The sequence below is a fragment of the Mustelus asterias genome (assembly GCF_964213995.1).
Source record: "Mustelus asterias chromosome 26 unlocalized genomic scaffold, sMusAst1.hap1.1 SUPER_26_unloc_2, whole genome shotgun sequence".
NCBI lineage: Eukaryota > Metazoa > Chordata > Chondrichthyes > Carcharhiniformes > Triakidae > Mustelus > Mustelus asterias.
Genome location: NW_027590087.1, coordinates 995147 through 1019713, shown reverse-complemented (window position 1 = coordinate 1019713; position 24567 = coordinate 995147). Strand labels below are relative to the sequence as shown.

At 45.3% G+C, this 24567-nt stretch overlaps 1 protein-coding gene across 1 annotated transcript in view; it reads left to right on the top strand.

Moving 5' to 3' along the window:
* The window catches only part of LOC144482119 (NACHT, LRR and PYD domains-containing protein 3-like), a 456525-nt gene that overhangs the window by 33047 nt on the left and 398911 nt on the right, over nucleotides 1-24567 (top strand). The gene's annotated exons all lie outside the window — the stretch shown is intronic.

Below are 24567 nucleotides of genomic sequence, written 5' to 3'. Positions count from 1 at the left end.
CCAGCACGAGGGGGCATGGCTTTAAATTGAGGGGGGGTAGTTATAGAACCGATGTCAGGGGTAGGTTCTTTACCCAGAGGGTGGTGAGGGATTGGAATGCCCTGCCAGCATCAGTAGTAAATGCGCCTAGTTTGGGGGCGTTTAAGAGATCCGTAGATAGGTTCATGGACGAAAAGAAATTGGTTTAGGTTGGAGGGTCACAGTTTTTTTTTAACTGGTCGGTGCAACATCGTGGGCCGAAGGGCCTGTTCTGCGCTGTAATGTTCTATGTTCTATGTTCTATGTGTGTGTGTGCACAATCTGGAGGTGGAGAGTGAGGTCGGAACGTGTGGAGTTCTTCACTCTGGAAGGAAAAATCAAAAAGGGAATATTACTGAGACGAAGAACAGTTGCAGAATCCCAAGTTGTACAGGGATCTAGGTCTTCCATTGCATAAGTTGCAAGCCGTTTGCACACAGGCTCAGAACGTGAGTAAAAAGGCTAATGGAGAGATATGTTTAATTATCAGAGGAACTTAACATCGAATAAGGATGTTATGCCTTAATTATACAGTGATTGGTGAGACCTCATCCCTAATTTTGTCGGCCTTACAGCATCAGGGTCCCAGTTTCGATTATGGGGTTGGGTGACTGTGTGGAATTTGTAAGTGTGGGTTTCCTTCAGCTTTCTGGTATGTGGCAGTCTTTTAAGGAACAGTTGTTAGGGCTACAGGACAAGCATGTGCCTGTAAAAAAGAAGGATAGGAAGGGTAGGATTAGAGAACCGTGGATAACCAAGGAAATTGAGGGACTGGTCAACAAGAAAAGAGAGGCGTATGTTAGGTCCAAGCAGCTAAAAACGGAGGGAGCTCTGGAGGAGTACAAAGAAAGTAGGAAAGTACTCAAACGGGGAATTAGAAGAGCAAAAAGGGGTCACGAAATGTTCTTGGCAGAGAGGATTAAGGAGAATCCCAAGGCATTTTATTCATACGTTAGGAACAAAAGGGTTGTTAGGGAAAAAATCGGACCTCTCAGGGACAAAAGTGGGGACTTATGCTTGGAGCCCAAAGAAGTAGGGGAGATCCTAAATGAATACTTTGCGTCGGTATTCACAAAGGAGAGGGATGTGTTGACTGGGAGTGTCTCGGAGGGGAGTGTTGAACCGTTGGAGAAAATCTCCATTACAATGGAGGAAGTGTTAGGTTTGTTAGAGAATATAAAGACTGACAAATCCCCAGGGCCTGATGCAATCTATCCAAGGCTGCTCAGGGAGACGAGAGGTGAAATCGTTGGGCCTCTGACGCAAATCTTTGTCTCGTCACTGGACGCAGGTGAGGTCCCAGAGGATTGGAGGATAGCTAATGTGGTCGCGTTATTTAAGACGGGTAGGAAGGATAACCCGGGTAATTATAGTCCGGTGAGCTTGACGTCCGTGGTGGGGAAGTTGTTGGAGAAGATTCTTAGAGATAGGATGTATGCGCATTTAGAAAGGAATAAACTAATTAACGATAGTCAGCATGGTTTTGTGAGAGGGAGGACATGCCTCACTTACCTGGTGGTGTTTTTTGAAGAAGTGACCAGAATGGTTGACGAAGGAAGGGCCGTGGATGTTGTCTATATGGACTTTAGTAAAGCGTTTGACAAAGTCCCTCATGGTAGGCTAGTGAAAAAGGTTGGATCTCATGGGATAAAGGGGGAGGTGGCTAGATGGGTGGAGAACTGGCTTGGTCATAGAAGACAGAGGGTGGTAGTGGAAGGGTCTTTTTCCGGCTGGAGACCTGTGACTAGTGGTGTTCCGCAGGGCTCTGTATTGGGACCTCTGCTGTTTGTGATTTATATAAATGATCTGGAAGAAGGAGTAACTGGGGTGATCAGTAAGTTCGCGGACGGCACAAAACTGGCAGGACTTGCAGATAGTGAGGAACATTGTCAGAGGCTGCAGAAGGATATAGATAGGCTGGAAATTTGGGCAAAGAAATGGCAGATGGAGTTCAATCCTGATAAATGCGAAGTGATGCATTTTGGTGGGAACAATGTAGGGAGGAGCTACACGATAAATGGAAGAACCATAATGGGTGTAGAGACACAGAAGGACCTGGGTGTGCAAGTCTACAGATCTTTGAAGGTGACGTCACAGGTGGAGAAGTTGGTGAAGAAGGCATATGGCATGGTGCCTTTATAGTACGGGGCATAGAGTATAAAAGTTGGGGTCTGATGTTGCAGATGTATAGAGCTTTGGTTCGGCCGCATTTGGAATACTGCGTCCAGTTCTGGTCGCCACACTACCAGAAGGACGTGGAGGCTTTGGAGAGAGTACAGAGGAGGTTTACCAGGATGTTGCCTGGTATGGAGGGGCTTGGTTATGAGGAGAGATTGGGGAAACTGTGGTTGTTCTCCTTGGAAAGACGGAGGATGAGGGGAGACTTAATAGAGGTGTATAAAATTATGAAAGGCATAGATAGGGTGAACGGTGGGAAGCTTTTCCCCGGGTCGGTGGTGACGTTCACGAGGGGTCATAGGTTCAAGGTGAAGAGGGGGAGGTTTAACACAGATATCAGAAGGACATATTTTACACAGAGGGTCGTGGGGGCCTGGAAATGTGTTGCCGGCCAAGGTGGTGGAGGCGGACACTCTGGGAACGTTTAAGACTTATCTAGACAGCTATATGAACGGAGTGGGAATGGAGGGATACAAAAGAGTGGTCTAGTTTGGACCAGGGAGCGGTTCGGGCTAATTGTTCTTTGTTTCTCGTTTCAAGGCTTCATTCTATGATCATCTTGCTGGTGCCAGTACAGAGCGAGATTGCGGATAGTTGGGAACCTGTCTCGGCGGCAGGGAATTCAGATGGTGTTCGTAAAGCAGAAGTGGAAATGAATAGGGTTGGGAAGCATTTTCTGATCAGGGCCAGTGTGATCTCCTGGACTCGTTTCGATCGCCACAGGGGGTCGGAGAGGAATTTCCCAGATTTTTGTTTCCCCATATTGGCCCTGGGGTTTTCACTCTGGGTTTTCGCCTCTCCCTGGAGATCACATGGTCTGGAATGGGGGGTGGTGGGGGTGAGTTAATAGGTTGTGATGAACAAATCATCGTAGCTGTGAGGGACAGCTCGGTGGATAGGATATTAAGATGTAGATAGGCTGGAAAATTGGGCGGGGATCCTGGATTCCGGATTCAATCCTGGACCGGGGAGCGGCGCGGGCTTGGAGGGCCGAAGGGCCTGTTCCTGTGCTGTATTGTTCTTTGTTCTTTGTTCTTGTTCTTTCCCCCAGAGTCCAAATATGAACAGGTTAGGTGAATTGGCCATTCTATATTGTCCCTTAGTGTCTGTTCCAAGGTGTGTGTATTACAGAGATATTGGGGTAAATACGTGAGTCTAAAGGGGATAGGGCCTTGGCGGATTCTCTGCTGGAACAGATTTATGTTTTACCTGCGCATATGAATCACCTATTATCACTTTGCAAAATTGCAACCTCACATTGCTCAGGATCACGGGTCAGGTCTAGATTGTTGAAACAACTACTCAGAGGCCGCTGTCCCTTCACCAGATTCCCTTTATTTACAATCTTAGTTCCACTCTTAAAAGTGTTTCAGGTACAAAGTCAGAATCCAGATCGTCAGTAGCCCTGACACTCCCCAACATATATACAGGCAAGGCTCCCTGATTGAGTGGACAATCATCAACCCAATCAGAGAGCTGTGACACCAAGAGCCAAACCTCATGTGCCTCGTTGAGGTCGTTACACCCCTCCCACCTTAAGTCCAAAGATCCTCAGTGCTTCACGCTCCGCATGCCTCCCTTGTGATGTTTCGGCGCCGTTCTGGTTCCGCCGACAGAGTGTCCGACATGGGTGGCGTACTTCGAACAGTCACTCCTCTCTGATGAAGCGAGTGCCAGAGTGCTGGTTCACTCCATTCCTCAGGAAGCAATGGAGTAGCCGCAGCTTCATGTGCGTATTCATTTCCGGCTGCAAAATCCTAAATACAAATGATGGAGAGCCCGGTCCGGGGTGCTCGCCGGCTGGGCATAGCTGGCTTCGGCATGAACTGGGCTTTGGAGGCCTACACCTGGTCCAGACGTTTCTTACTGGATGGCCTCACCCACGCATATTTTATTGGATGCCGGACCCCCTTAGTCACAACTGTACCCTGCGGGACACTTGGCGTAATTTTTCAGCCAGTACTTTCTCACCTGCCTCCAATTGCCTCCCATGGCTGCTGGTGCCATGGCCTCCGCTTTGAGATTCTTGCTGTGTTTCCATTCTTCTACCACTAGTTTCAGGAAGATCAAAGGTGGAGTCGTCTGCCCATGAGCAATTCCGCAGGCACTATTCCCATCATGGTATGAAGGTTTTCTCCGATATCAAGTAACATTTGGGAGAGTTTGTTGTCTATTAAGGCTGCGGGATGCTTTCTTTACAGCTACTTTTAAAGTCTGGACCATTCTTTCCACTGGGCTGTTCGACAATGGATGGTGTGGTGCCATTCTGATATGTTGAATCTCATTCAACTGCTTGAACCTGGTGAACCCCTGGCTGGAAAAAGGATGTCCCGTTGTCAGAGATCAGCATCTCTGGGATCTTATGCTAGGAAAAGGAGGTGTGAAGTTTTGAGAGGACCCAGTTTTTGCATGCAAAGTTCTGTTACGTGCAGCCACTGGGCGGATAGCCAGAAAATTCATGGTCATTACCGTAACATCTATTGTGGTACCATCAGTGGTGCGTCCGCTAAAGCAGGCTACTCATGGCCTCTGCATTTGCTACGTGGCCTCTCAGCCGGTGTTCCAACTGATAGTTGTAGTTGGACAATAACATATCCCTCGGTTGAACACAGGCTCATGCTACCGGTAGCACCGCTTTGTCCTCTCTGAATAGTCGCAATATCTGCTCGTGATCGGTGAGAATCACAAATGTCCACTAATAAATGTATTGATAGATTTTATTTTGCTCCAAATATCACCACCAACCTTTCTTTATCAATATGGGCGTGTGTTCTTTCTGCTCTGGTGAATGTCCTGGAGGCATTTTTAATTGGATGTTCCTTTCCATTTAGCTATCTATGTGCTAATACCACCCCAATGCCTACAGAGATGCTTCACAGGTTAGCTCAAACACTTTTCCAGGGTTGGAGTGTTTCATGACACTCGATGATGACACCAGTTCCTTTATTTTTTTTCAAAACCAGGTCCTGACAGGGTGATCATTCCCAAGCTTGACTGCTTTTTAACAGGTGATATCGTAGAGCAAAGATAGATTTCCACAGCATCTCAGTAGCCCTGACACTCCTATCAGTCTCTCTCTCTCTCTCTTTCTCTCTCGATCATTACCGTTGTGACTTCCCTGGGAACAAGGTAGCAACACTTTGCCACCTGTATTGTCAACATGGAGAAATGACCAGTAAAGTTGTATGGAACAATTGCCGGTTATATTGAAGTAGTAAGTGTCGATTAGTGTCACCATGAGTAAATTTAGATTGGAAGCAAGGCCAGTAATGAGTTCATCGTTTATACTTTTAGGGTTGGGTCTGTGATCTCTGGTGGATTATTTCTCGGTGGAGTCTTCAGGTACATTGAAGATGAAAGTCTTACCGCGTCTGATAAACAAATGTAACTCATGTGGAATGCTGTGTAGGCCGATATTCTCATCATGGCACCTTGTATCCTACATCCAGAAAGGACTTACATGTCTAAGATCCAGAGCTTTATTCCGTATAACCCCTTGCTCTACCTGTCCTGGGAGTGATTAATGGGATATTGTAGAGCGAGCCATACCCTCTAACTTACCCCATGCTGTACCAGTATTGGGGATGTGTGGTAGAGACAGTGTACAAGCGATCTCTATTCTCATTATGACCACACTCTAATCACCTGAGGTAACCGGCCACCGACGACTGCAGTACAAAAGACGAGCAGCAGATTTTCATATTCAGTGCTGCACTAAGTGGACAATTCTACTTTATTGCTGACCCATCGCACAATTTTGGTAATTTCAGCCCTCCTGGATTTGCAAATTCAAAGCTTCAGCTTTTCAGCCTGCTGTGAGGAATGTTTTTCTCCAGAGCGTTCTGAATGTTTCCATCTTCATAAACCTGCTCAGCAACAGCTGCGTTTTTCTTTGTCGCAATGATCAATATATTCTGCACAAAGCAAATCTCAAGCTGCAAGTTTCCTCATCATTGGCAATCTGATGCGATCCCATGTAAAAACATTTACTGTCATATGGTTTGGGTACATTTCACATCACCTGTATGATATGCTCACCCCAATTCCATTTGAAATTATTTTTCAACTAAAAAAGCAAGATTTGTTCAGACCTTTCAGTCAAAATATTTTAAAATGTCACTCCTTCCCAGCTTTAATATGTTGGATTTTGAGGAACATTTTCACCATTTGCAGGTCAGGCGCTCAGTATTCCAAACTCATGGCCGGTGTTTCAGCGCAGAATTACCCGGAGCCTGTTGAATTTTAAATTTCGGGCTCTGGTTCTGGGAGTTGCAACTTCAGTGAACTGAAATATATTCCTGAGTGGCCGTCAACCTAGATCTGTTTACCGGTTAGAGCAAGTCATAAATTATTGAAATAAAAAAAGAAAGTGGAACTCGCTTTGTGATTGATGGAATTCCCTCTGTAACAGTCATAGCGGATCCCCATTTCACGGCCTCGGGTTACACTCGGATGAACGCAGTTGTATTTACCTTGCGTTTCCTCTCTGGAAGCAAATTTTGTGACAACATTCTCCCAGTGATTTGGAATGAACAAAAGTTGTCGGAGAAAATTTTATCTTTGCCGCCACGGTGATTATAGAGTCAGAGTGTCAGAGAGGTTTACAGCATGGAATCAGGCCCTTCGGCTCAATTTGTCCATGCCGCCCTTTTTTTTTAAACCCCGAAGCAAATCCCAATTGTCTGCATTTGGCCCATATCCCTCAATACCCATCGTACTCATGTAACTATCTAAATGCTTTTTAAAAGACAAAATTGTACCCGCCTCTACCACTACCTCTGGCAGCTTATTCCAGACACTCACCACCCTCTGTGTGAAAAACCTTGTCCCTCTGGACACTTTTGTACCTCTCCCCTCTCACCTTAAACCTATGCCCTCTAGTTTTAGACTCCCCTACCTTTGGGAAAATATATTGGCTATCTAGCTGATCTGTGCCCCTCATTATTTTATAGACGTCTAAAAGATCACCCCTCAGCCTCCGACGCTCCAGAGAAAAAAGTCTCAGTCTATCCAACCTCTCCTTATAAATCAATCCATCAAGTCCCGGTTGCATTAAAGTAAATATTTTCTGCACTCTTCCTAGTTTAATAATATAATTTCTATAATAGGGTGACCAGAGTTGCACACAGTATTCCAAGTGTGGCCTCACCAATGTCTTGTACAACTTCAACAAGACATTCCAACTCCTGTATTCAATGTTCTGACCAATGAAACCAAGCATGCCGAATGCCTACTTCACCACTCTGTCCAACTGTGACTTCACGTTCAAGGAGCTATGAACATCTACCCCAAGATCTCTTTGTTCTGTAACTCTCCCCAACGCCCTACCATTAACTGAGTCCTGCCCTGGTTCAATCTATCAAAATGCATCGCCTTGCATTTATCTAAATTAAACTCTATCTGCCATTCGTCAGCCCACTGGCCCAGTTGATCAAGATCCCGTTGCAACTGGAGTTATCCTCTCAGTAGCTGCTCAATGAAGGGAAGTCCGTCCTTTAGGAATTTTGATTTTCTTCCCAAACGAGTTTCACTGGAACCAGCAACACACCGGAGACCGTCCTGCCACATTTTTAAAGGACATTTGTAGCAGCTACTACGTTTGGTCTCGCCAGCAGCTCCCTGCCACTCTGGATTTTCCTGATGATTCGTGAAAGGTGCAGTATTTGTGTCAATTGTTTGTGAAGCCAGTTATTAATTTGTGCCGAGCGCCGTTGATGGATTGAAACCAGATGAAAGAGAGGAATGGGCACAGCTCAAATCGAGGTGACTGCTCCGCTATATAAGAACACAAGAACATAAGAACAGGGAGCAGGTGAAGGCCATCTGGCCCCTCGAGCCTGATCGTTTTGTGGACTCAGCTTCACTTACCCGCCCGCTCAACATAACCCTTAATTGGTTTAATGTTCAACAATTTATCTATCCTTGCCTGAAACACATTCAATGAGGTCGCCTCAACTGCTTCAGTGGGCATGGAGTTCCACAGATTCACGACCCTTTGTGTGAAGAAGCCCCCCCTCAACTCAGTCCTAAATCTGCTTCCCCTGATTTTGAGGCTATGCCCCCTAGTTCTAGTTTCACCCGCCAGTGGAAACAATTTCCCTGCTTCTATCTTAACTATTCCCTTCAGAATCTTATATGTTTCTACATGACTTCCCCTCATTCTTCTGAATTCCAATGAGTGTAGCCCCAGTCTACTCACTCTCTCCTCATAAGCCAACCCTCTTAACTCTGGAATCAACCTAGTGAATCTCATCTGCACCCCCTCCAGTGCCAGTATATCCTTTCTCAGGTAAGGAGACCAAAACTGTACACAGCACTCCAGGTGTGGCCTCACCAGCACCTTATACAGCTGCAACATAACCTCGCTGCTTTTAAAATCCATCCCTCCAGCAATGAAGACAAAATTCAATTTGCCTTCTTAATTACCTGCTGCACCTGTAAACCAACTCCTTGAGTTTCCTGCACAAGGACACTCAGGTTCCTCTTCACAGCAGCATGCTGCAATTTTTTACCATTTCAGTAACAGTCCATTTTGCCGTTATTCCTACCAAAATTGATGACCTCACATTCACCAACAATGTACTCCATCTGCCAGACCCTCGCCCACTCACTTATCCCTTTGCAGACTTTCAGCGTTCTCTGCACACTTTGCTCTGCCACCCATCTTATGTCATCTGCGAACTTTGACACACTACACGTGGTCACCAACTCCAAAACATCTCTGTAAATCATAAACAATTGCGGTCCCAACAATGATCCCTGAGGCACACCACTGGTCACTGATCGTCAACTAGAAAACCATCAATTTACCCACACTCTTTGCTTTTTGTTACTTAACCAATCCTCTATCCATGCTAATACATTACCCTTAACACCGTGCACCTTTATCTTATGTAGCAGTCTTTGGTGTGGCACCTTGTCAAATGCCTTCTGGAAATACAGATACACCACATGCACAGGTTCCCCATTGTCCACTGCACATGTAATGTTCTCAAAGAATTCCACCAAATAAGTAAAACATGTCCCTCCCTTAATGAACCCAAGGTGTGACTTACCAATGGGACAATTTATATCCAGATGTCTCGCGATTTCTTCCTTGATGATAGATTCAAGCATTTTCCCTACTACAGAAGTTAAGCTAACCGGCGTATAGTTACCTGCCTTTTGTCTACCTACTTTTTTAAACAGTGGCATCAGATTTGCTGTTTTCCAATCTGCGGGAACCATACCGGAGACCAGCGAATTTTGGTACATTACCACTAGTGCATTTGCTATTTCTCCCGTCATCCCTTTTAGTACCCGAGGATGCAGTCCATCAGGACCAGGAGATTTGTCTACCTTTAGCCCCATTAACTTGCCCAACACTACCTCTTTCGTGATAATAATAGTTTCTAGGTTCTCACCTGCCATCGCCATCCTGTCATCAATTTTTGGCATGTTATTTGTGTCTTCTACTGTGAAGACCGACACAAAATACCCGTTCAATGCCGCAGCCAATTTCTCATTTCCAGTTATGACATCCCCCTTCTCATCCTGTAAAGGACCAATGTTTACTTTAGCCACTCTTCTTCGTTTTATGCATTTGTAGAAACGTTTGCTATCGGCTTTCATATTCTGAGCTAACTTACTCTCATAATCCATCTTACTTTTCTTTATAGCTTTTTTCGTGGCTTTTTGCGGACCTTTAAAGATTCCTCAATCCTCTCGGCTCCCACTAATCTTTGCCACTTTGTATGCATTTTCTTTCAATTTGATACCCTCCTTTATTTCCTGAGATATCCATGGCTGATTATCTCTTTTTTCCACAGCCCTTCCTTGTCACTGGTATATACTTTCGCTGAGCACTGTGAAAGATCGCTTTGAAAGTCCTCCACTATTCCTCAATTGTCCCACCATAACGTTTTTGCTCCCATTCTACCTTAGCCAGCTCCTCCCTCATCACTTTGTCGTCTCCTTTGTGTAAGCACAAGACACTGGTATTGGATTTTACCTTCTCACGCTCCATCTATATTTTAAATTCAACCATACTGTGATCGCTTCTTCCAAGAGGATCCCTAATTGCAAGATTATTAATTATTTCCGTCTGATTACACAGGGCCACATCCAGGATAGCTTGCTCCCTTGTTGGTTCCATTGCATACTGTTCAAGAAAGCTATCGCAGATACATTCTATGAACTCCTCCTCAAGGCTGTCTTGACCGACCTGGTTTGACCAATTGATGTGTAGATTAAAATCCCCCAGGATAATTGCTGTACCATTTTTACATTCATCAGTTATTTCTTTTTTTTATTTCTCACCCCACCATGATGTCATTATTTTGTGGCTTATGGACTATGCCTATCAGTGACTTTTTCTCCTTACTCTTTCTAATTTCCACCCAAATGGATTCAACCTTTTTTTTCAATAGAACCGATGTCATCTCTCAATACTGCCCTGATATCACCCTTAAATATCAGAGCTACACCACCTCCCTTACCATATGTGTACCGCTGTAGAGTGGCGAAAGTTTGATCAAATGTTATTGACAGCTTTACGGCAAGAACTGTTCAAATATGGACAACTTGTCGAAATGGGAGGCTGAAACTTTCCGAGATAGAAGAGTTAAAACTCCAGAGCCTGCAATGCAACTGGAGTGAGATGTCTTGTTCAAAACTGTCCCGCACTGTGATGGTTTCCATGCATTTGAGTAAAAATATAAGAGTGCATGATTAAGAATTTACCTGATCCTGTTTGAAACAGCATTTCCTTCATCAATTAATTATCCTCTCCGCTTGCACTTTAAGTGGCAAACACTGATATTCACCTCACTGAAGCAGCGAGTGACCTTCTTGTATCTGTCAGTATGGAGATGATGAGGTCGGGTCACTTTGGATTACTCACCCTGCATCATGATACCAGTAGAACATTCCCTGAGTTTTTGACCAATTTTCATTATTGTGTGTGAGCTTCAATCGTAAGGCCGACACTTATTTTCAACCCTCCCTGTCCTTGAGAAGGTTGTTGTAAACCACTCCTTAAACTGATAGTCCTGTGGCGAGGGAAGGGTGTGAGCATTGTTTGTGGGTTCTGGCGGGATGGATCTCTTTGATGCAACAATATTCGCTGCTCCCAGAGTGGTCTCACATGGGGGAGACTAAGCACAAATTAGGTGTCCACATTGTGGCAGACGTTTGCTCAGTCGGCAAGCATAACCGTGACCCTCCCGTTGCTGTCATTGCAAATCAGCACTTTGCTCCCACGTCCACATGACTGTTCTTCGGCTGTTGCAATGTCCCCGTGAAGCCCCACGCAAACTGGAAGAACAGCATCTCACCTTCCGATTCAGTAGGTTACATCCTTGTGAACTCAACATTGATATCAATACCTTCACACTGTGACATTTCTCTTCCACCTTTACCCCGTTTTCATTCTTTATTTGCCACAGCAGAATTCCAGCCCAGGTTTGACAGGAGGAGGATGTGGAATATTTCGACAGAATTTCCATCTCCAGGAACAGTGGTTCGCATTGGCACATGTCAGAGCGGGAGGATGGCAGCTTCTGTCTGTATCAGATTGTTAATGCAAGAAATGGATTTTGAGGTGGGATTAGTGGCATCAAGATTCTAATTTTTTCAGACAAATACAAGTACCTAGTTGGCCAGAAGTGACCATGTCGTGCACATAGTTATCACTGCAGATTCCAATAAAGCTCCAGTGACAGATCATCACCATCCATGCCCATGTAATCAGTACTGAGAAGGTGCTCCAGTTTACTTTAGTTTGACAATTGTTCTGTTGGAAATTAGTTTGAGTGGTAACAGCTTTCAGGTAAGAATGGAAAACTAAATCGCAGAATCACAGAATTGTTACCTTGCAGAAGGAGACCATTCGGTGCACCGACTCTCGAAATGAGCATTAGAACGTCGTGTCATTCCCCTGCCTTTCCCCGCAACCCCTGCATGTTGTTTCTCCTCAAATCAACATCTAATGCTCCTTTGAATGCCTCGATTGAAACAACCTCCAACATATTTCCAGGCAGTACATTCCAGACTGAACCCCTGGCTGTGTGAAAAAGTCCACAAATCGCATTTGTTTCTTTTCCAAACCACAGCTCAGTTGAGCTGATTTAACTCAAACCGGAAAGATCTCCAACAATTCACGGTTCTGACAAAAGGTGGTGAACACACTCTGTGAACTCCTTAAATCCTGCTGATTTTAACAATCTCTGACACCGCCTGTCAAGCGGCCTGAGTACATCAGTCCCATGCCTCATCATTCGTTTCTAGGATTTTGGAGTTGCTGATTCCAGACAGAAAGTTATCCAGACAAACAATCCTCTGGAACTGGTGCTCGCAGACTTTGGAAATGACACAAGCTAATATAATACATATATATGTTTCTTTTTATTGATATTATCCATAGTTGTAAAACCTCCGCATTTATTGTGAATACGTGTGAGGTTGTAAAGAAAAAATACGCCCACCCCCCGAGGACTGAGTTCGGCGGAGATTAGTCTTTCCAGTGAAGAGAGTTTGCTGTGTGGTACTTACAGCATCCCAAGCCCTTTCTCTTCCCTTCCGCGATGATGGACGGCGATAGTTACTCACAGGTTGGTGAAGAAACAAGCTGCTGACACCTGCTTTCTCTCACTGTAGATCTCATTCGGGATTGTAGCAAAACAGATGAACTTTTGGGATTAATTTAGAAACTAGAATATTCTGATTTTAATTTATCTATAGGATGTTGGACATTTCAAAAACTTTCCTTAAAACGCCGATTTTTCATTTGTAAACCGGACGCTGCTTTGGATTCCCTCGCATCATCCCCTCTCTTACAAACTCCCTTTCTCAGTGCTTACGCTTCTTAAAGTTCTCTCGTCTTGATTTCTCCCAATTGCCCAATTACTCTTTCTCCTTTCCCACTCCATTTCTGTTTTCCAAATTATTTTCTCTTTTCCGTTTGATATAAAATCAATGTAATTGAGTCAGAGAGGTCTACATCACAGGAAATGCCCTTCGGCCCATCTCTTCTAGGCTGGTCAAAAACAACCACCCAACTATTCTGAACCCATTCGCCAGCACTTGGCTCACAGCTTTATAAGCAATGGCATTTCAAGGCTACATATCAATACTTCTTAAAAGTAGCGAGGTTTTGCGCCACCACCACAGCGAGTACTGAGTCCCAGCTCCTGCTATGTGCAATGGACTTTCCTCACGTCCGTTCCAATCCTCCTGTCCCTTACCTTAAATCCATTGCCCCAGATCATTTATCCACTCCACCAAGGGGAAAGGTTCCTTCCTGTCTAATCTGTCCATGTCACTCATAATTATTTACATCTCAACCATGCAACCCTCTGCTTCAACTGAAACAATACCATTCTACCAAATCTCACTCTCTCATGACGAATACTCCTCAGACAACGCAACACCTGGGTAAATTTCCTTTAAACCCTTTCCAATGCTATCACACCCATCAATAATGTGGATTCCAGAACTGCATACAATACTCTAGCTATGGCCTCGCCAAGGTTTTATACAGTTCCAGTATAACAATCTTGCTCTTAAACTCTGTGCATCGGCTAAAAAATAAAAAGCTACCACATGCCGTTTTATTCACATCATCAACCTGCCCTGCTACCTTAAATGACCTCTGTGCATGCACACCGAGGACCCTCTGATCCTTGGTAGTCACTGCCTTTCATTATCTGTTTCCTTGCCTTGTTTGTCCTGCCCAAGTTCGTCACCTGAGATGTCGTGGAGCCCATCCGATGCACCTGTTGCGACTTGGAGTGTGCTGCCATCATTATTATAAGCAGAGACGCCTCAAAAAGACGAGCAAAGTCCACATGCAACCACACACATGCCAGGCACCTCCCTTGGATTTAGGGACGCTTGAGGTGGCAGCTTTTGATTTTGCTGCCAGAAGTCTGCGATTTCAGAATCAACACTGGGCCACCAGGCGAATCTCCGCCAGCATTTTCATTTTTATACTCCCGGGCGGCCATTAAGTTGTTCCATTAATATTTGGCTTTGATCTCGGGTTACAAGATTTTCCTGGGACCCCCAACGAATGATCCCATTCTCAACACTAAGCTTGGCTTCCTTAATGAGCTCGGGTTTCATTTCTTCGGAGGTTCCAAGCTGGAATTCAGTGTGTAATATTGCGTGCCTTATTTTGGATAAGGCTGGGTGCTTTTGAGTCGGGGCTTTAATCTGCTTTGCTGACACTAGCAAGGTCTCCAAAAGGTTCAGTGTCATCACAACATCTTCGAGTGTTGCTAAAGGAGTCAGGCGTGTGACTCGAACTGTCCACATTCGCTGCCCTGATTTTCCATGGAGGTATTCCAGAATCTGTTCATAGTCAGTCAATATCAATGTGCAGCATTGTATCCGAGTGGTGGTGATTGGGGGATTTGCTTTGCCCTCTTTGATGAAGCGCAGTATGGGATGGGCAACTATTTAAAAAATCAATAACAGTAGATGTATTGCTGAAACTTATCCACACCAAATGTGGCCGCCAAACCTCCCTTCTGAATTTGAAAGTGTCATCGCTCTGCATCCTGAAGGATCTGGGAGGTATACATGACGGGATTCTCCATCCCGTCTTGCCAGCAATGTGATAGCACTGCACGCACCCCGGACGAGGAAGAATCACGAGTTAAAATAAGGTCTTTCTCAGAGTCGGAATGAGCCATTGCATTAGTGAGAGTAATTGACGATTTACTATGGAAATATCCTCTTTCTGCGTCACTCCCTAGGAAAATCGGAAGCATTTGCATACTAGTGTATATAAGGGGGCAGCATGGAAGCTACATTCAGAATAAATTTTCTGTTATAACAAATTAACTCCATAAGGATTTTAACTCTGTGGCGTTCCTTGGGGTTCGCGCTTCCTTGATGACTTTTTCTTCATCCACAGCTCATGTAATCACTTATCATCATGTCAAATGTGGAGAACGTCTTGCGACCTGTTATCTTGTTTACACATTTTGATCCAGGTCCTGGGGTATTTATAGTGTTTGGAGACCCAGTTGACTGTCGGTTTATTGTCACCACACGGACAGGTTGAGTTTTCAGGCGGAAGAACAGGGACAATGGGCACAATCCATTCTGCACATTGCACAGGACTGATTGTACCAACCTTTCTAGATTTCGTAGTTCCCTTTCCACCTTCTCCAGGTTTGGCTCTGAAATAGCTATATGTAGCATTCGGGTTCACGCTGATCTTGGCCTTGGCCCCTTTTATAATTACCTCGATGTTCCTGAAACTAACTCCAGGGTATCTTCTGAAAACATTGTATCCCACTCCGAACCTGAAGACTTCCAGTTTAGCCGAATGTGCTTGAGCAAGTCTTTCCCCATCCTGCTTGGTCCATGCCCCATACAACAGCGAGCTGAATGCTGTCTAAACGTGACTGCAGCCACTGTGATTTGTTGGTTGAATTCTCATTGAGAAATATAATGTTGGATATCTTCCCGTACCTTGCAGTCAGGAAGTCCAGATCGGAATATGTCGCTGTGTTAACAGTAAATCTCCTCAGTTGGTTTTCCTGTGAATTATTTTCAGCGTGTTTCAACTTCATTTTCATTATTTCATAGAACGTGTGCGTGGCTGAAGGAGCCAGCATTTGGTGCCTAACAATGACCCTGATCTGAAAGACTGGCTTGGCCAATTCAGGGAGAGTTTGAGAGTCAACCAGGTTGACCAGTGTCCGGAATCGCATGAAAGCCTGCTTTGCAAAGTGGACAGGAGTCAAGCCATTAAATGCATTAATAAACCAGGTTGTTTTTTTGGACTCCAAAGATATGTTCATGGTCCGCATTACTGAGAATAACTTTCAGTTGAGGGTTGTATTCATTGGATTTAAATACACCAACCACGATGGATTTTAAATCACATCTGGGAGCACCAGCCGAGATCTCTGGAAAGCGAATACACTGAAACTCCCAAAACAGTGCCGACGAACCAATACCTGGTTAGCAGAGTTATAACCGAATATCCCACGTTCCAACTTTCCTGAACCTAGTGCAAAGAAGATTTTGAGCGCTTTCCCTCGAGGGAATATTGCTCCCTCCCTGTAGCAACATTCGTCCACCGACCAATGTCGTTGAAAGTGATTCGCCGGTCAGTCTGCAATTGATGTTTGTGGGAGTCTATAATTTTAGCTGGAATACAATACGATATGAGCATATGTACGCGGGGGCAAGGGATCGGGGGCTGGATGGAGGGGGGGGGGCGTTTTTGCCGGGGGGGGGGGGGTTTGGAGGGGGATAAGAATGTCATTCGCTATGTTTAGCCGATAGATCCCTCCATTTCATTTTTTCATTCCTGAATCTGTCTCTGTTCCTGGCCCTGTCATTGTTTGTCTCACCCGTGTCTGCCTAACCCTTTCTCTCTCACTCTCCTTCATCTATCTACCTATTCCATCTATCCCTTTTTCCCTGTCTCTTGTTTCAGTTGTGCAGGATATTTAATTTTGTTTCAAAACGTTTGGGTTAATCGATTTTGCATATGTAACGATTTGTTTATAGAAACATAGAAAAAACTACAGCACAAAACAGGCCCTTCTGCCCCACAAGTTGTGCCGAACATATCCCTACCTTTTAGGCCTACCGATAACCCTCCATCCTATTAAGTCCCATGTACTCATCCAGGAGTCTCTTCAAAGACCCTATTGAGTTTGCCTCCACCACCACTGACGGCAGCCGATTCCACTCGCCCACCACCCTCTGTGTGAAAAACTTCCCCCGATCATTTCCCCTGTACCTACCCCCTAGCACATTAAACCTGTGTCCTCTCATAGCAGTCATTTCCACCCTGGGAAAAAGCCTCTGAGAATCCACCCGATCTATGCCTCTCAACATCTTATATACCTCTAGTACGTCTCCTTTCATCCTACGTCTCTCCAAGGAGAAAAGACCGAACTCCCTCAGCCTATCCTCATAAGGCATGCCATTCAATCCAGTCAACATCCTTGTAAATCTCCTCTGCACCTTTTCAATCTTTTCCACATCCTTCCTGTAATGAGGCGACCAGAACTGAGCACAGTACTCCAAGTGGTGCCTGACGAGGGTCTTATATAGCTGCATCATTATCCCCGGACTCCGAAACTCAATCCCTCGATTGATAAAGGCCAGCACACCATACGCCTTCTTAACCACCTCCTCCACCTGCGGGGCCGATTTTAGAGTCCTATGGACCCGGACCCCAAGGTCCTTCTGATCCTCTACAGTACTAAGAGTCTTTCCCTTAATATTGTACTCCTTCATCCCATTTGACCTGCCAAAATGGAACACCACGCATTTATCTGGATTGTAGTCCATCTGCCACTTCTCCGCCCAGTCTTGCATCCTATCTATGTCCCTCTGTGACTTCTGACATCCCTCCAGACTATCCACAACCACACCAACCTTCGTGTCGTCGGCAAACTTACCAACCCATCCCTCCACTTCCTCATCCAGGTCATTTATGAAAATGGCAAACAGCAAGGGTCCCAGAACAGATCCCTGGGCACACCACTGGTGACCGACCTCCATTTAGAAAAATACCGATCTATACCCACTCTCTGCCTCCTTTGGGCAAGCCAGTTCTGGATCCACAGGGCAGCAGCCCCTTGGATCCCATGCCCTCTCACTTTCTCTAGAAGCCTTGAATGGGGGACCGAATCGAACGCCTTGCTAAAATCCAGATCAGCCACATCTCCCGCTTTCCCTTCGTCAATGTGTTTAGTCACATTTTCGAGGAACTCCACCAGGCTCGTCAGGCAGGATCTGCCTTTGACAAAGCCATGCTGAGTATTCTTGTGCATACTAACCCTCTCTAAATGCTCATAAATCCTGTTACTCAGGATCTTCTCCATCAGCTTACCAACCACTGAGGTTAGACTCACCGTCGGTAATTTCCTGGGCTATCCCTATTCCCCTCCTTGAAAACAGGAACCACATCCGCAATCCATTTTTTTTCTTTAATTTTTTAAAGTATTGGCGGCCTTGCCGAGCGGCCGGGGGACAACCCCAACCGCCGCCATTTTGTGTCCATCACTCCTCGGTGATGGCGGCGCCCCTCATAATGGCCTCAAAACACCGTGTGAGGGGAAGATTGTCTCCAAAATCGGAACAGATAACATTTATACATTATAGTCAGTGACAACAATAAATAAACCCCCTCAATTTAAACATGGTTTTCCTCATGAAGATGCTCCGAGCCGACGTTCGCCCTGACTAACAGACGCCCACCCGCCATTGTGATTGACAGGCGAGCCGCCCAATCAGCTTGCCGCATGCCGCATAATAACTGACGGTGGTTTATTTTATTTTTATTCTTCCATGCGTTCTGGCTGAGCCAGCATTCATTGTCCATGCCTGACAGTATTTTAGAGTCAACCAAATTGCTGTGGTTCTGGAGTCACGTGTAGCCAAGGCAGGTAATGATGGTAGATTTCCTGCCCTGTCGGGCGTCAGTGAACCAGATGGGTTTTTATGAAGATCGATAATGGTTGCATGGTCATCAGCAGACTTTCAATTGCATATTTTTATTGAATTGAAATTTCTTCAGGTGCCAAAGTGGGATTCGAACCTCGAGTCCGAGAAAATTACTCCGGTTCTCTGGATTATTAATCTGGCGACAATACCACGACGCCACAGCCTCGCAATTGGTCAATCGCAAATAAAGGCTTAGATTTTCTCAGTGAGAGGTTGGTGCCAGGTATAAAATGTTGCAGGCAATTGCCTCAGATTTTAAGTTCACAATATGGAGACGTAAATTCGACTGAGACTAAGAAATCTGTTACCCATATCGAATTGGAAAAATGTATTATAATCTGACACTTAGTTCCCAGTAGATTAGGCCTTTCTGTTCAGAGGACGCTGATGCACGTTTGAACTTCCATGCAAAAGATGATGTGACTCCCATGGTGGTTGAGGAAATGACATGGACCAAAGAGAAAGGTAGAAATCTGAAGCTAATGATTCCCTCAACTATCCTGTAGCTTTGAGTAGCAGAGATTTTTCAGCTGATGGAGGGTGGTAGGTGGGAATCAGCAGAAGATGTCCTTCCCTGTCTTTGCACGAATGCCGTGAGAAATCATAATTTTTGGAGTCACTATTGGGGATTTCCCACCAGAATGCATCCAGAATGTGTGCCAGACAGCTGTCAGCTCTGCTGGATCTGCAATGCCAGTGGGACTGGACATAACAGGGATGGTGACGACGAATGACCCTGACACATTGCTCACGAGTCAGATTCAGCGTGCGATTGAATTGCAGGTAGAACATGCCAAAGAAACCTTGACTTGTTCTGGCGTCTGCTCTCTCCCTGCTATTATCGTGACAAAACAAACCGAATGATAGTCGAGGTGCGGTTAAAATGTAACCCCGTTGCAGCATGAACAGAATCAGATGTCGATTAGACTGGAAAAACCCTGCAGATATCATTCCCCAAAGCACATTATTAAAGCAACTGGATCTTTATCAGAATACACGTGTTTTGTATTCATAAACACCGATGCTAGTTCTTGATAGCAAAAGGTAATCCACAACAGCAGAGTAAAATCTAACAGGTTTATTTGGAATCACGAGCTTTCGGTGCGCTGCTCCTTCATCAGGTGACTCACCTCATGAAAGAGCAGCGCTCCTGATGAAGGAGCAGCGCTCCGAAAGCTTGTGATTCCAAATAGACCTGTTGGACTTTAACCAGCTGTTGTGAGAATTCTTACTAGGCCCACTCTAGTTCAACGCCGGCATCTCCACATCACAGCTTTTTTATAAATAAGGGACAGTATTTCCAGTCTCTAACATCCCAGATTGAATGTGGAGGCACGGCTCTAGAATGAACAATGCACTATTCTGACCGATGTTTATTTTACCAAAAGAGAAGCTGCAGTCAGTCTTGGACTAGTCGCTATCTCATTTAAAGAATAAACTAGATTTAGTACTTGGAGCTAAAGGGATCAAGGGATATGGGGGAAATGGGGAATTAGGATATTGAACTTGAAGATCAGCCATGATTATAAAGAATGGCGGAGCAGGCTCAAAGTGTGAAATGGCCTACTGTTGAGTCTCGTGTTTAAGTCACTATGGACACTGCAGATTCAGGTAGACATTCGAGCGATGTCCAATATCAACAATCGTGAGGTAAACCATTTTGTCCTTCTTCTGATACGGCTGCTGCCGTTGCATTTCTTGATATCACACGCTCTGTCCATTACAACCGAGACCTAAAGGACGTCCAGTAAGATCTCAGTGAACAATATATCCATTCCTCCAGGTGAATCATCGAAGCTTTCGGCAGAACATCACTTACACTTGATCAATGATAGGCTTCTGAAATAGTGGATTCAGCCTCACGAGAGCAATTGCATTCGTTACCTGAAAAGGAAAAATATTGCGGGATCTGAGCAGAAGGTGGGCTAATGACACTGGGTGCATTTTTCATTCAGAGGCCTGAACACGCATAATAAGAATAAACTCATTCCGTGTCTTCAAAGTTTTGTGGTCCTGCGAATCTCTGATAGGAAGGAGGACCAAGATCCGGCCAGACCAATAAGTGTTAAGGTGCATCTTAAAGGGGTAACGGGTGGCAGAGAGCGTTAGGAAAAAGAAGAGTTAGGCCTAAGCAGCTACTGACATTTCTGCAATGTTGAATGGATGATTCTCATGCATGCTCAAGAGGCCAGTTTTGGAGCAATGCAGATAAGTTATAGGATTTAAAGGAAGTTACAGACATATGGATGTCTATGGAGGACCAGTGTGTCTGTCGCTCCCTGTGTCTGTGTCTCTGTCTCTGTCTCTGTCTGTCTGCCTGTCTCTCTCTCTCTCTCCCCCCCTCTCTCTCAGACTTAGTTACATGACCTGATTTGTTTCCTCTGATGTGAGGAGAGAGAAGCACCCATCTTATCTGCGGCACGGTAGCACAGGGGTTATCCATGCTGCTTCACAGCTCCAGGGTCCTGGGTTCGATTCCCGGCTTGGGTCACTGTCTGTGTAGAGTTTGCACATTCCCCTCGTGTCTCCGTGGGCTTCCTCCGGGTGCTCCGGCTTCCTCCCACAGTCCGCACATGTGTGGGTTCGGTTGATTGGCCATGCTAAAATTGCCTCTTAGTGTCCTGCGATGCGCACATTGGAGGGATTAGCGGGTAAATGTATGTATGGGGGTAGGGCCTGGGTGGGATTGTGATCGGTGCAGACTCGATGGGCGAAATGGCCTCTTTCTGCAATGTAGGTTTTCTATGATTATCTCGTCTCCCTCACTTAGCTGAGACTCCTCCCGGTATTTTTTAGTAAATCTCCTCTTCACCCTCCTCAAACTATCTGCATCTTCCGAATATTCAATGCCAGTGTTACTCACAATATCTCAATTGACACGCACTCGATGAGAGATATCACATTGTAATAAGAAAGGTATTTTGGCATTCTAAGCCTCTTATATTAAATCCACATTGGACATGAATTTAGCAAAGGATATGTCAGGAGATTCTGGATAGGTGCAGAAAAAATAGGATTGTTGTAGTGGGGGACATTAATTTCCCTGGCACAGACTGGAAAGTGCTGAGAGCTGGGGGTCCGGACGGGGAGGAATTTGTAAAATGCGTACTCGAAGGTTCTTTGGAACAGTATGTAGATAGCCCGACTAGAGAGGGGGCTATACTGGACCTAGTTCTGGGAAATGAGTCCGGTCAGGTCGTCAAAGTTTCGGTAGGGGAACATGTGGCAAATAGTGACCACAACTCTGTTAACTTTAGGATAGTAATGGACAAGGATGAGTGCTGTCCTACGGGCAGGGTGCTAAATTGGCGGAAGGCTAACTATAACCGGATTAGGCAGGAATTGGTGGATGTTGATTGGGAGAGGATGTTCGAGGGTAAGTCCGCGTCTGGCATGTGGGAGTCTTTTAAGGAACAATTGATACGGCTGCAGGATAGGGATGTGCCTGTAAAAAGGAAAGATAGGAAAGGTAGGATTCGAGAGCAATGGATAACCACGGAAATTGAGGATCTGATTAAAATGAAACAGGAGGCTTAGGTTAAGTCCAGGCAACAGAAAACAGATGGAGCTCTGGAGGAATACAGAGAGAGAGTAGGAAAGAACTCAAACGGGGAGTTAGAAGGGCAAAAAGAGGTCACGAGATGTTCTTGGCAGGCAGGATTAAGGAGAATCCTAAGGCATTCAATTCATACGTTAGGAACAAAAGAGTTGTCAGGGAGAGAATCGGACCTGTCAGGGACAAAGGAGGGGAATTATGCTTAGAGCCCAAGGGAATAGGGGAGATCCTAAATGCATCGGTATTCACGAAGGAGAGTGGCGTGTTAACCGGGATTGTCTCGGAGGGAGGTGTTGAACCGTTAGAGAAAATCTCCATTACAAGAGAGGAAGTGTTAGGTTTTTTAGGGAACATTAAAACTGACAAAGCCCCAGGGCCTGATGGCATCTATCCTCGACTGCTCAGGGAGAAGAGAGATGAAATTGCTGGGCCTCTGACGGAAATCTTTGTCGCTTCTTTGGACACGGGTGAGGTCCCTGAGGATTGGAGGATAGCGAATGTAGTCCCGTTGTTTAAGAAGGGTAGCAGGGATAACACAGGAAATTATAGGCCGGTGAGCTTGATGTCCGTAGTAGGGAAGTTGTTGGAGAGGATTCTTAGAGACAGGAGGTATGTGCATTTAGAACGGAACAATCTCATTCGTGACAGACAACATGGTTTTGTAAGAGGGAGGTCGTGCCTTACAAATTTGGTAGAGTTTTTTGAGGAAGTGACAAAAACGGTTGATGAAGGAAGGGCCGTGGATGTCGTCTATATGGATTTCAGTAAGGCATTTGACAAAGTCCCACATGGCATGTTGGTTAAGACGGTTAAGGCTCATGGGATACAAGGAGAAGTGGCTAGATGGGTGGAGAACTGGCTTGGCCATAGGAGACAGAGGGTAGTGGTCGAAGGGTCTTTTTCCGGCTGGAGGTCTGTGACCAGTGGTGTTCCGCAGGGCTCTGTACTGGGACCTCTGCTATTTGTGATATATATATAAATGATTTGGAAGAAGGTGTAACTGGTGTAATCAGCAAGTTTGCGGATGACACGAAGATGGCTGGACTTGCGGATAGCGAAGAGCATTGTCAGGCAAAACAGCAGGATATAGATAGGCTGGAAAATTGGGCGGAGAGGTGGCAGATGGAGTTTAATCCGGATAAATGCGAAGTGATAAATTTTGGAAGAAATAATGCAGGGAGGAGTTATACAATAAATGGCAGAGTCATCAGGAGTATAGAAACACAGAGGGACCTAGGTGTGCAAGTCCACAAATCCTTGAAGGTGGCAACACAGGTGGAGAAGGTGGTGAAGAAGGCATATGGTATGCTTGCCTTTACAGGACGGGGTATAGAGTATAAAAGCTGGAGTCTGATGATGCAGCTGTATAGAACGCTGGTTAGGCCACATTTGGAGTACTGCTTCCAGTTCTGGTCGCCGCACTACCAGAAGGACGTGGAGGCATTAGAGAGAGTGCAGAGAAGGTTTACCAGGATGTTGCCTGGTATGGAGGGTCTTAGCTATGAGGAGAGATTGGGTAAACTGGGGTTGTTCTCCCTGGAAAGACGGAGAATGAGGGGAGATCTAATAGAGGTGTACAAGATTATGAAGGGTATGGATAGGGTGAACAGTGGGAAGCTTTTTCCCAGGTCGGAGGTGACGATCACGAGGGGTCACGGGCTCAAGGTGAGAAGGGCGAAGAATAACTCAGATGTCAGAGGGACGTTTTTTACACAGAGGGTGGTGGGGGCCTGGAATGCGCTGCCAAGTAGGGTGGTGGAGGCAGGCACGCTGACATCGTTTAAGACTTACCTGGATAATCACATGAGCAGCCTGGGAATGGAGGGATACAAACGATTGGTCTAGTTGCACCAAGGAGCGGCACGGGCTTGGAGGGCCGAAGGGCCTGTTTCCTGTGCTGTACTGTTCTTTGTTCTTTATTGTCAAAATTATCCAGAGGATAGGGTTGAAGGAATTCCATTTAATTTCTTTGCAATTCGGGATGCACATAATGACTCAACTTCATTCTACCCATTTGAATTAGGTTTTGGTCATGAGCTAAAATGACAATTGAAAATGATTCAGCAGCAATTAGTCAATCAACGTTCTGAGAGCACATTCTTAGGCTATGAACCAAATTTTCAGGAAAGTTTGCAGAGAGCAGGAGAATTGGCTGGACACCATTTAAAAGTGGCACAGCATGTGATGAAACCGGAAGAGCATAATAACTCAAAATTTTGTAGTTTTGTTAGTGTGGATAATGTTTGACAATTGCAACCAGTGGTAGGTGAAACGTTAAAAGCATTTTTTAGTGGGCACTGTCAAATTGAAAGAAAATTGAGTGTGGTGAATTGTTTGATAAGAACGCCAGATGG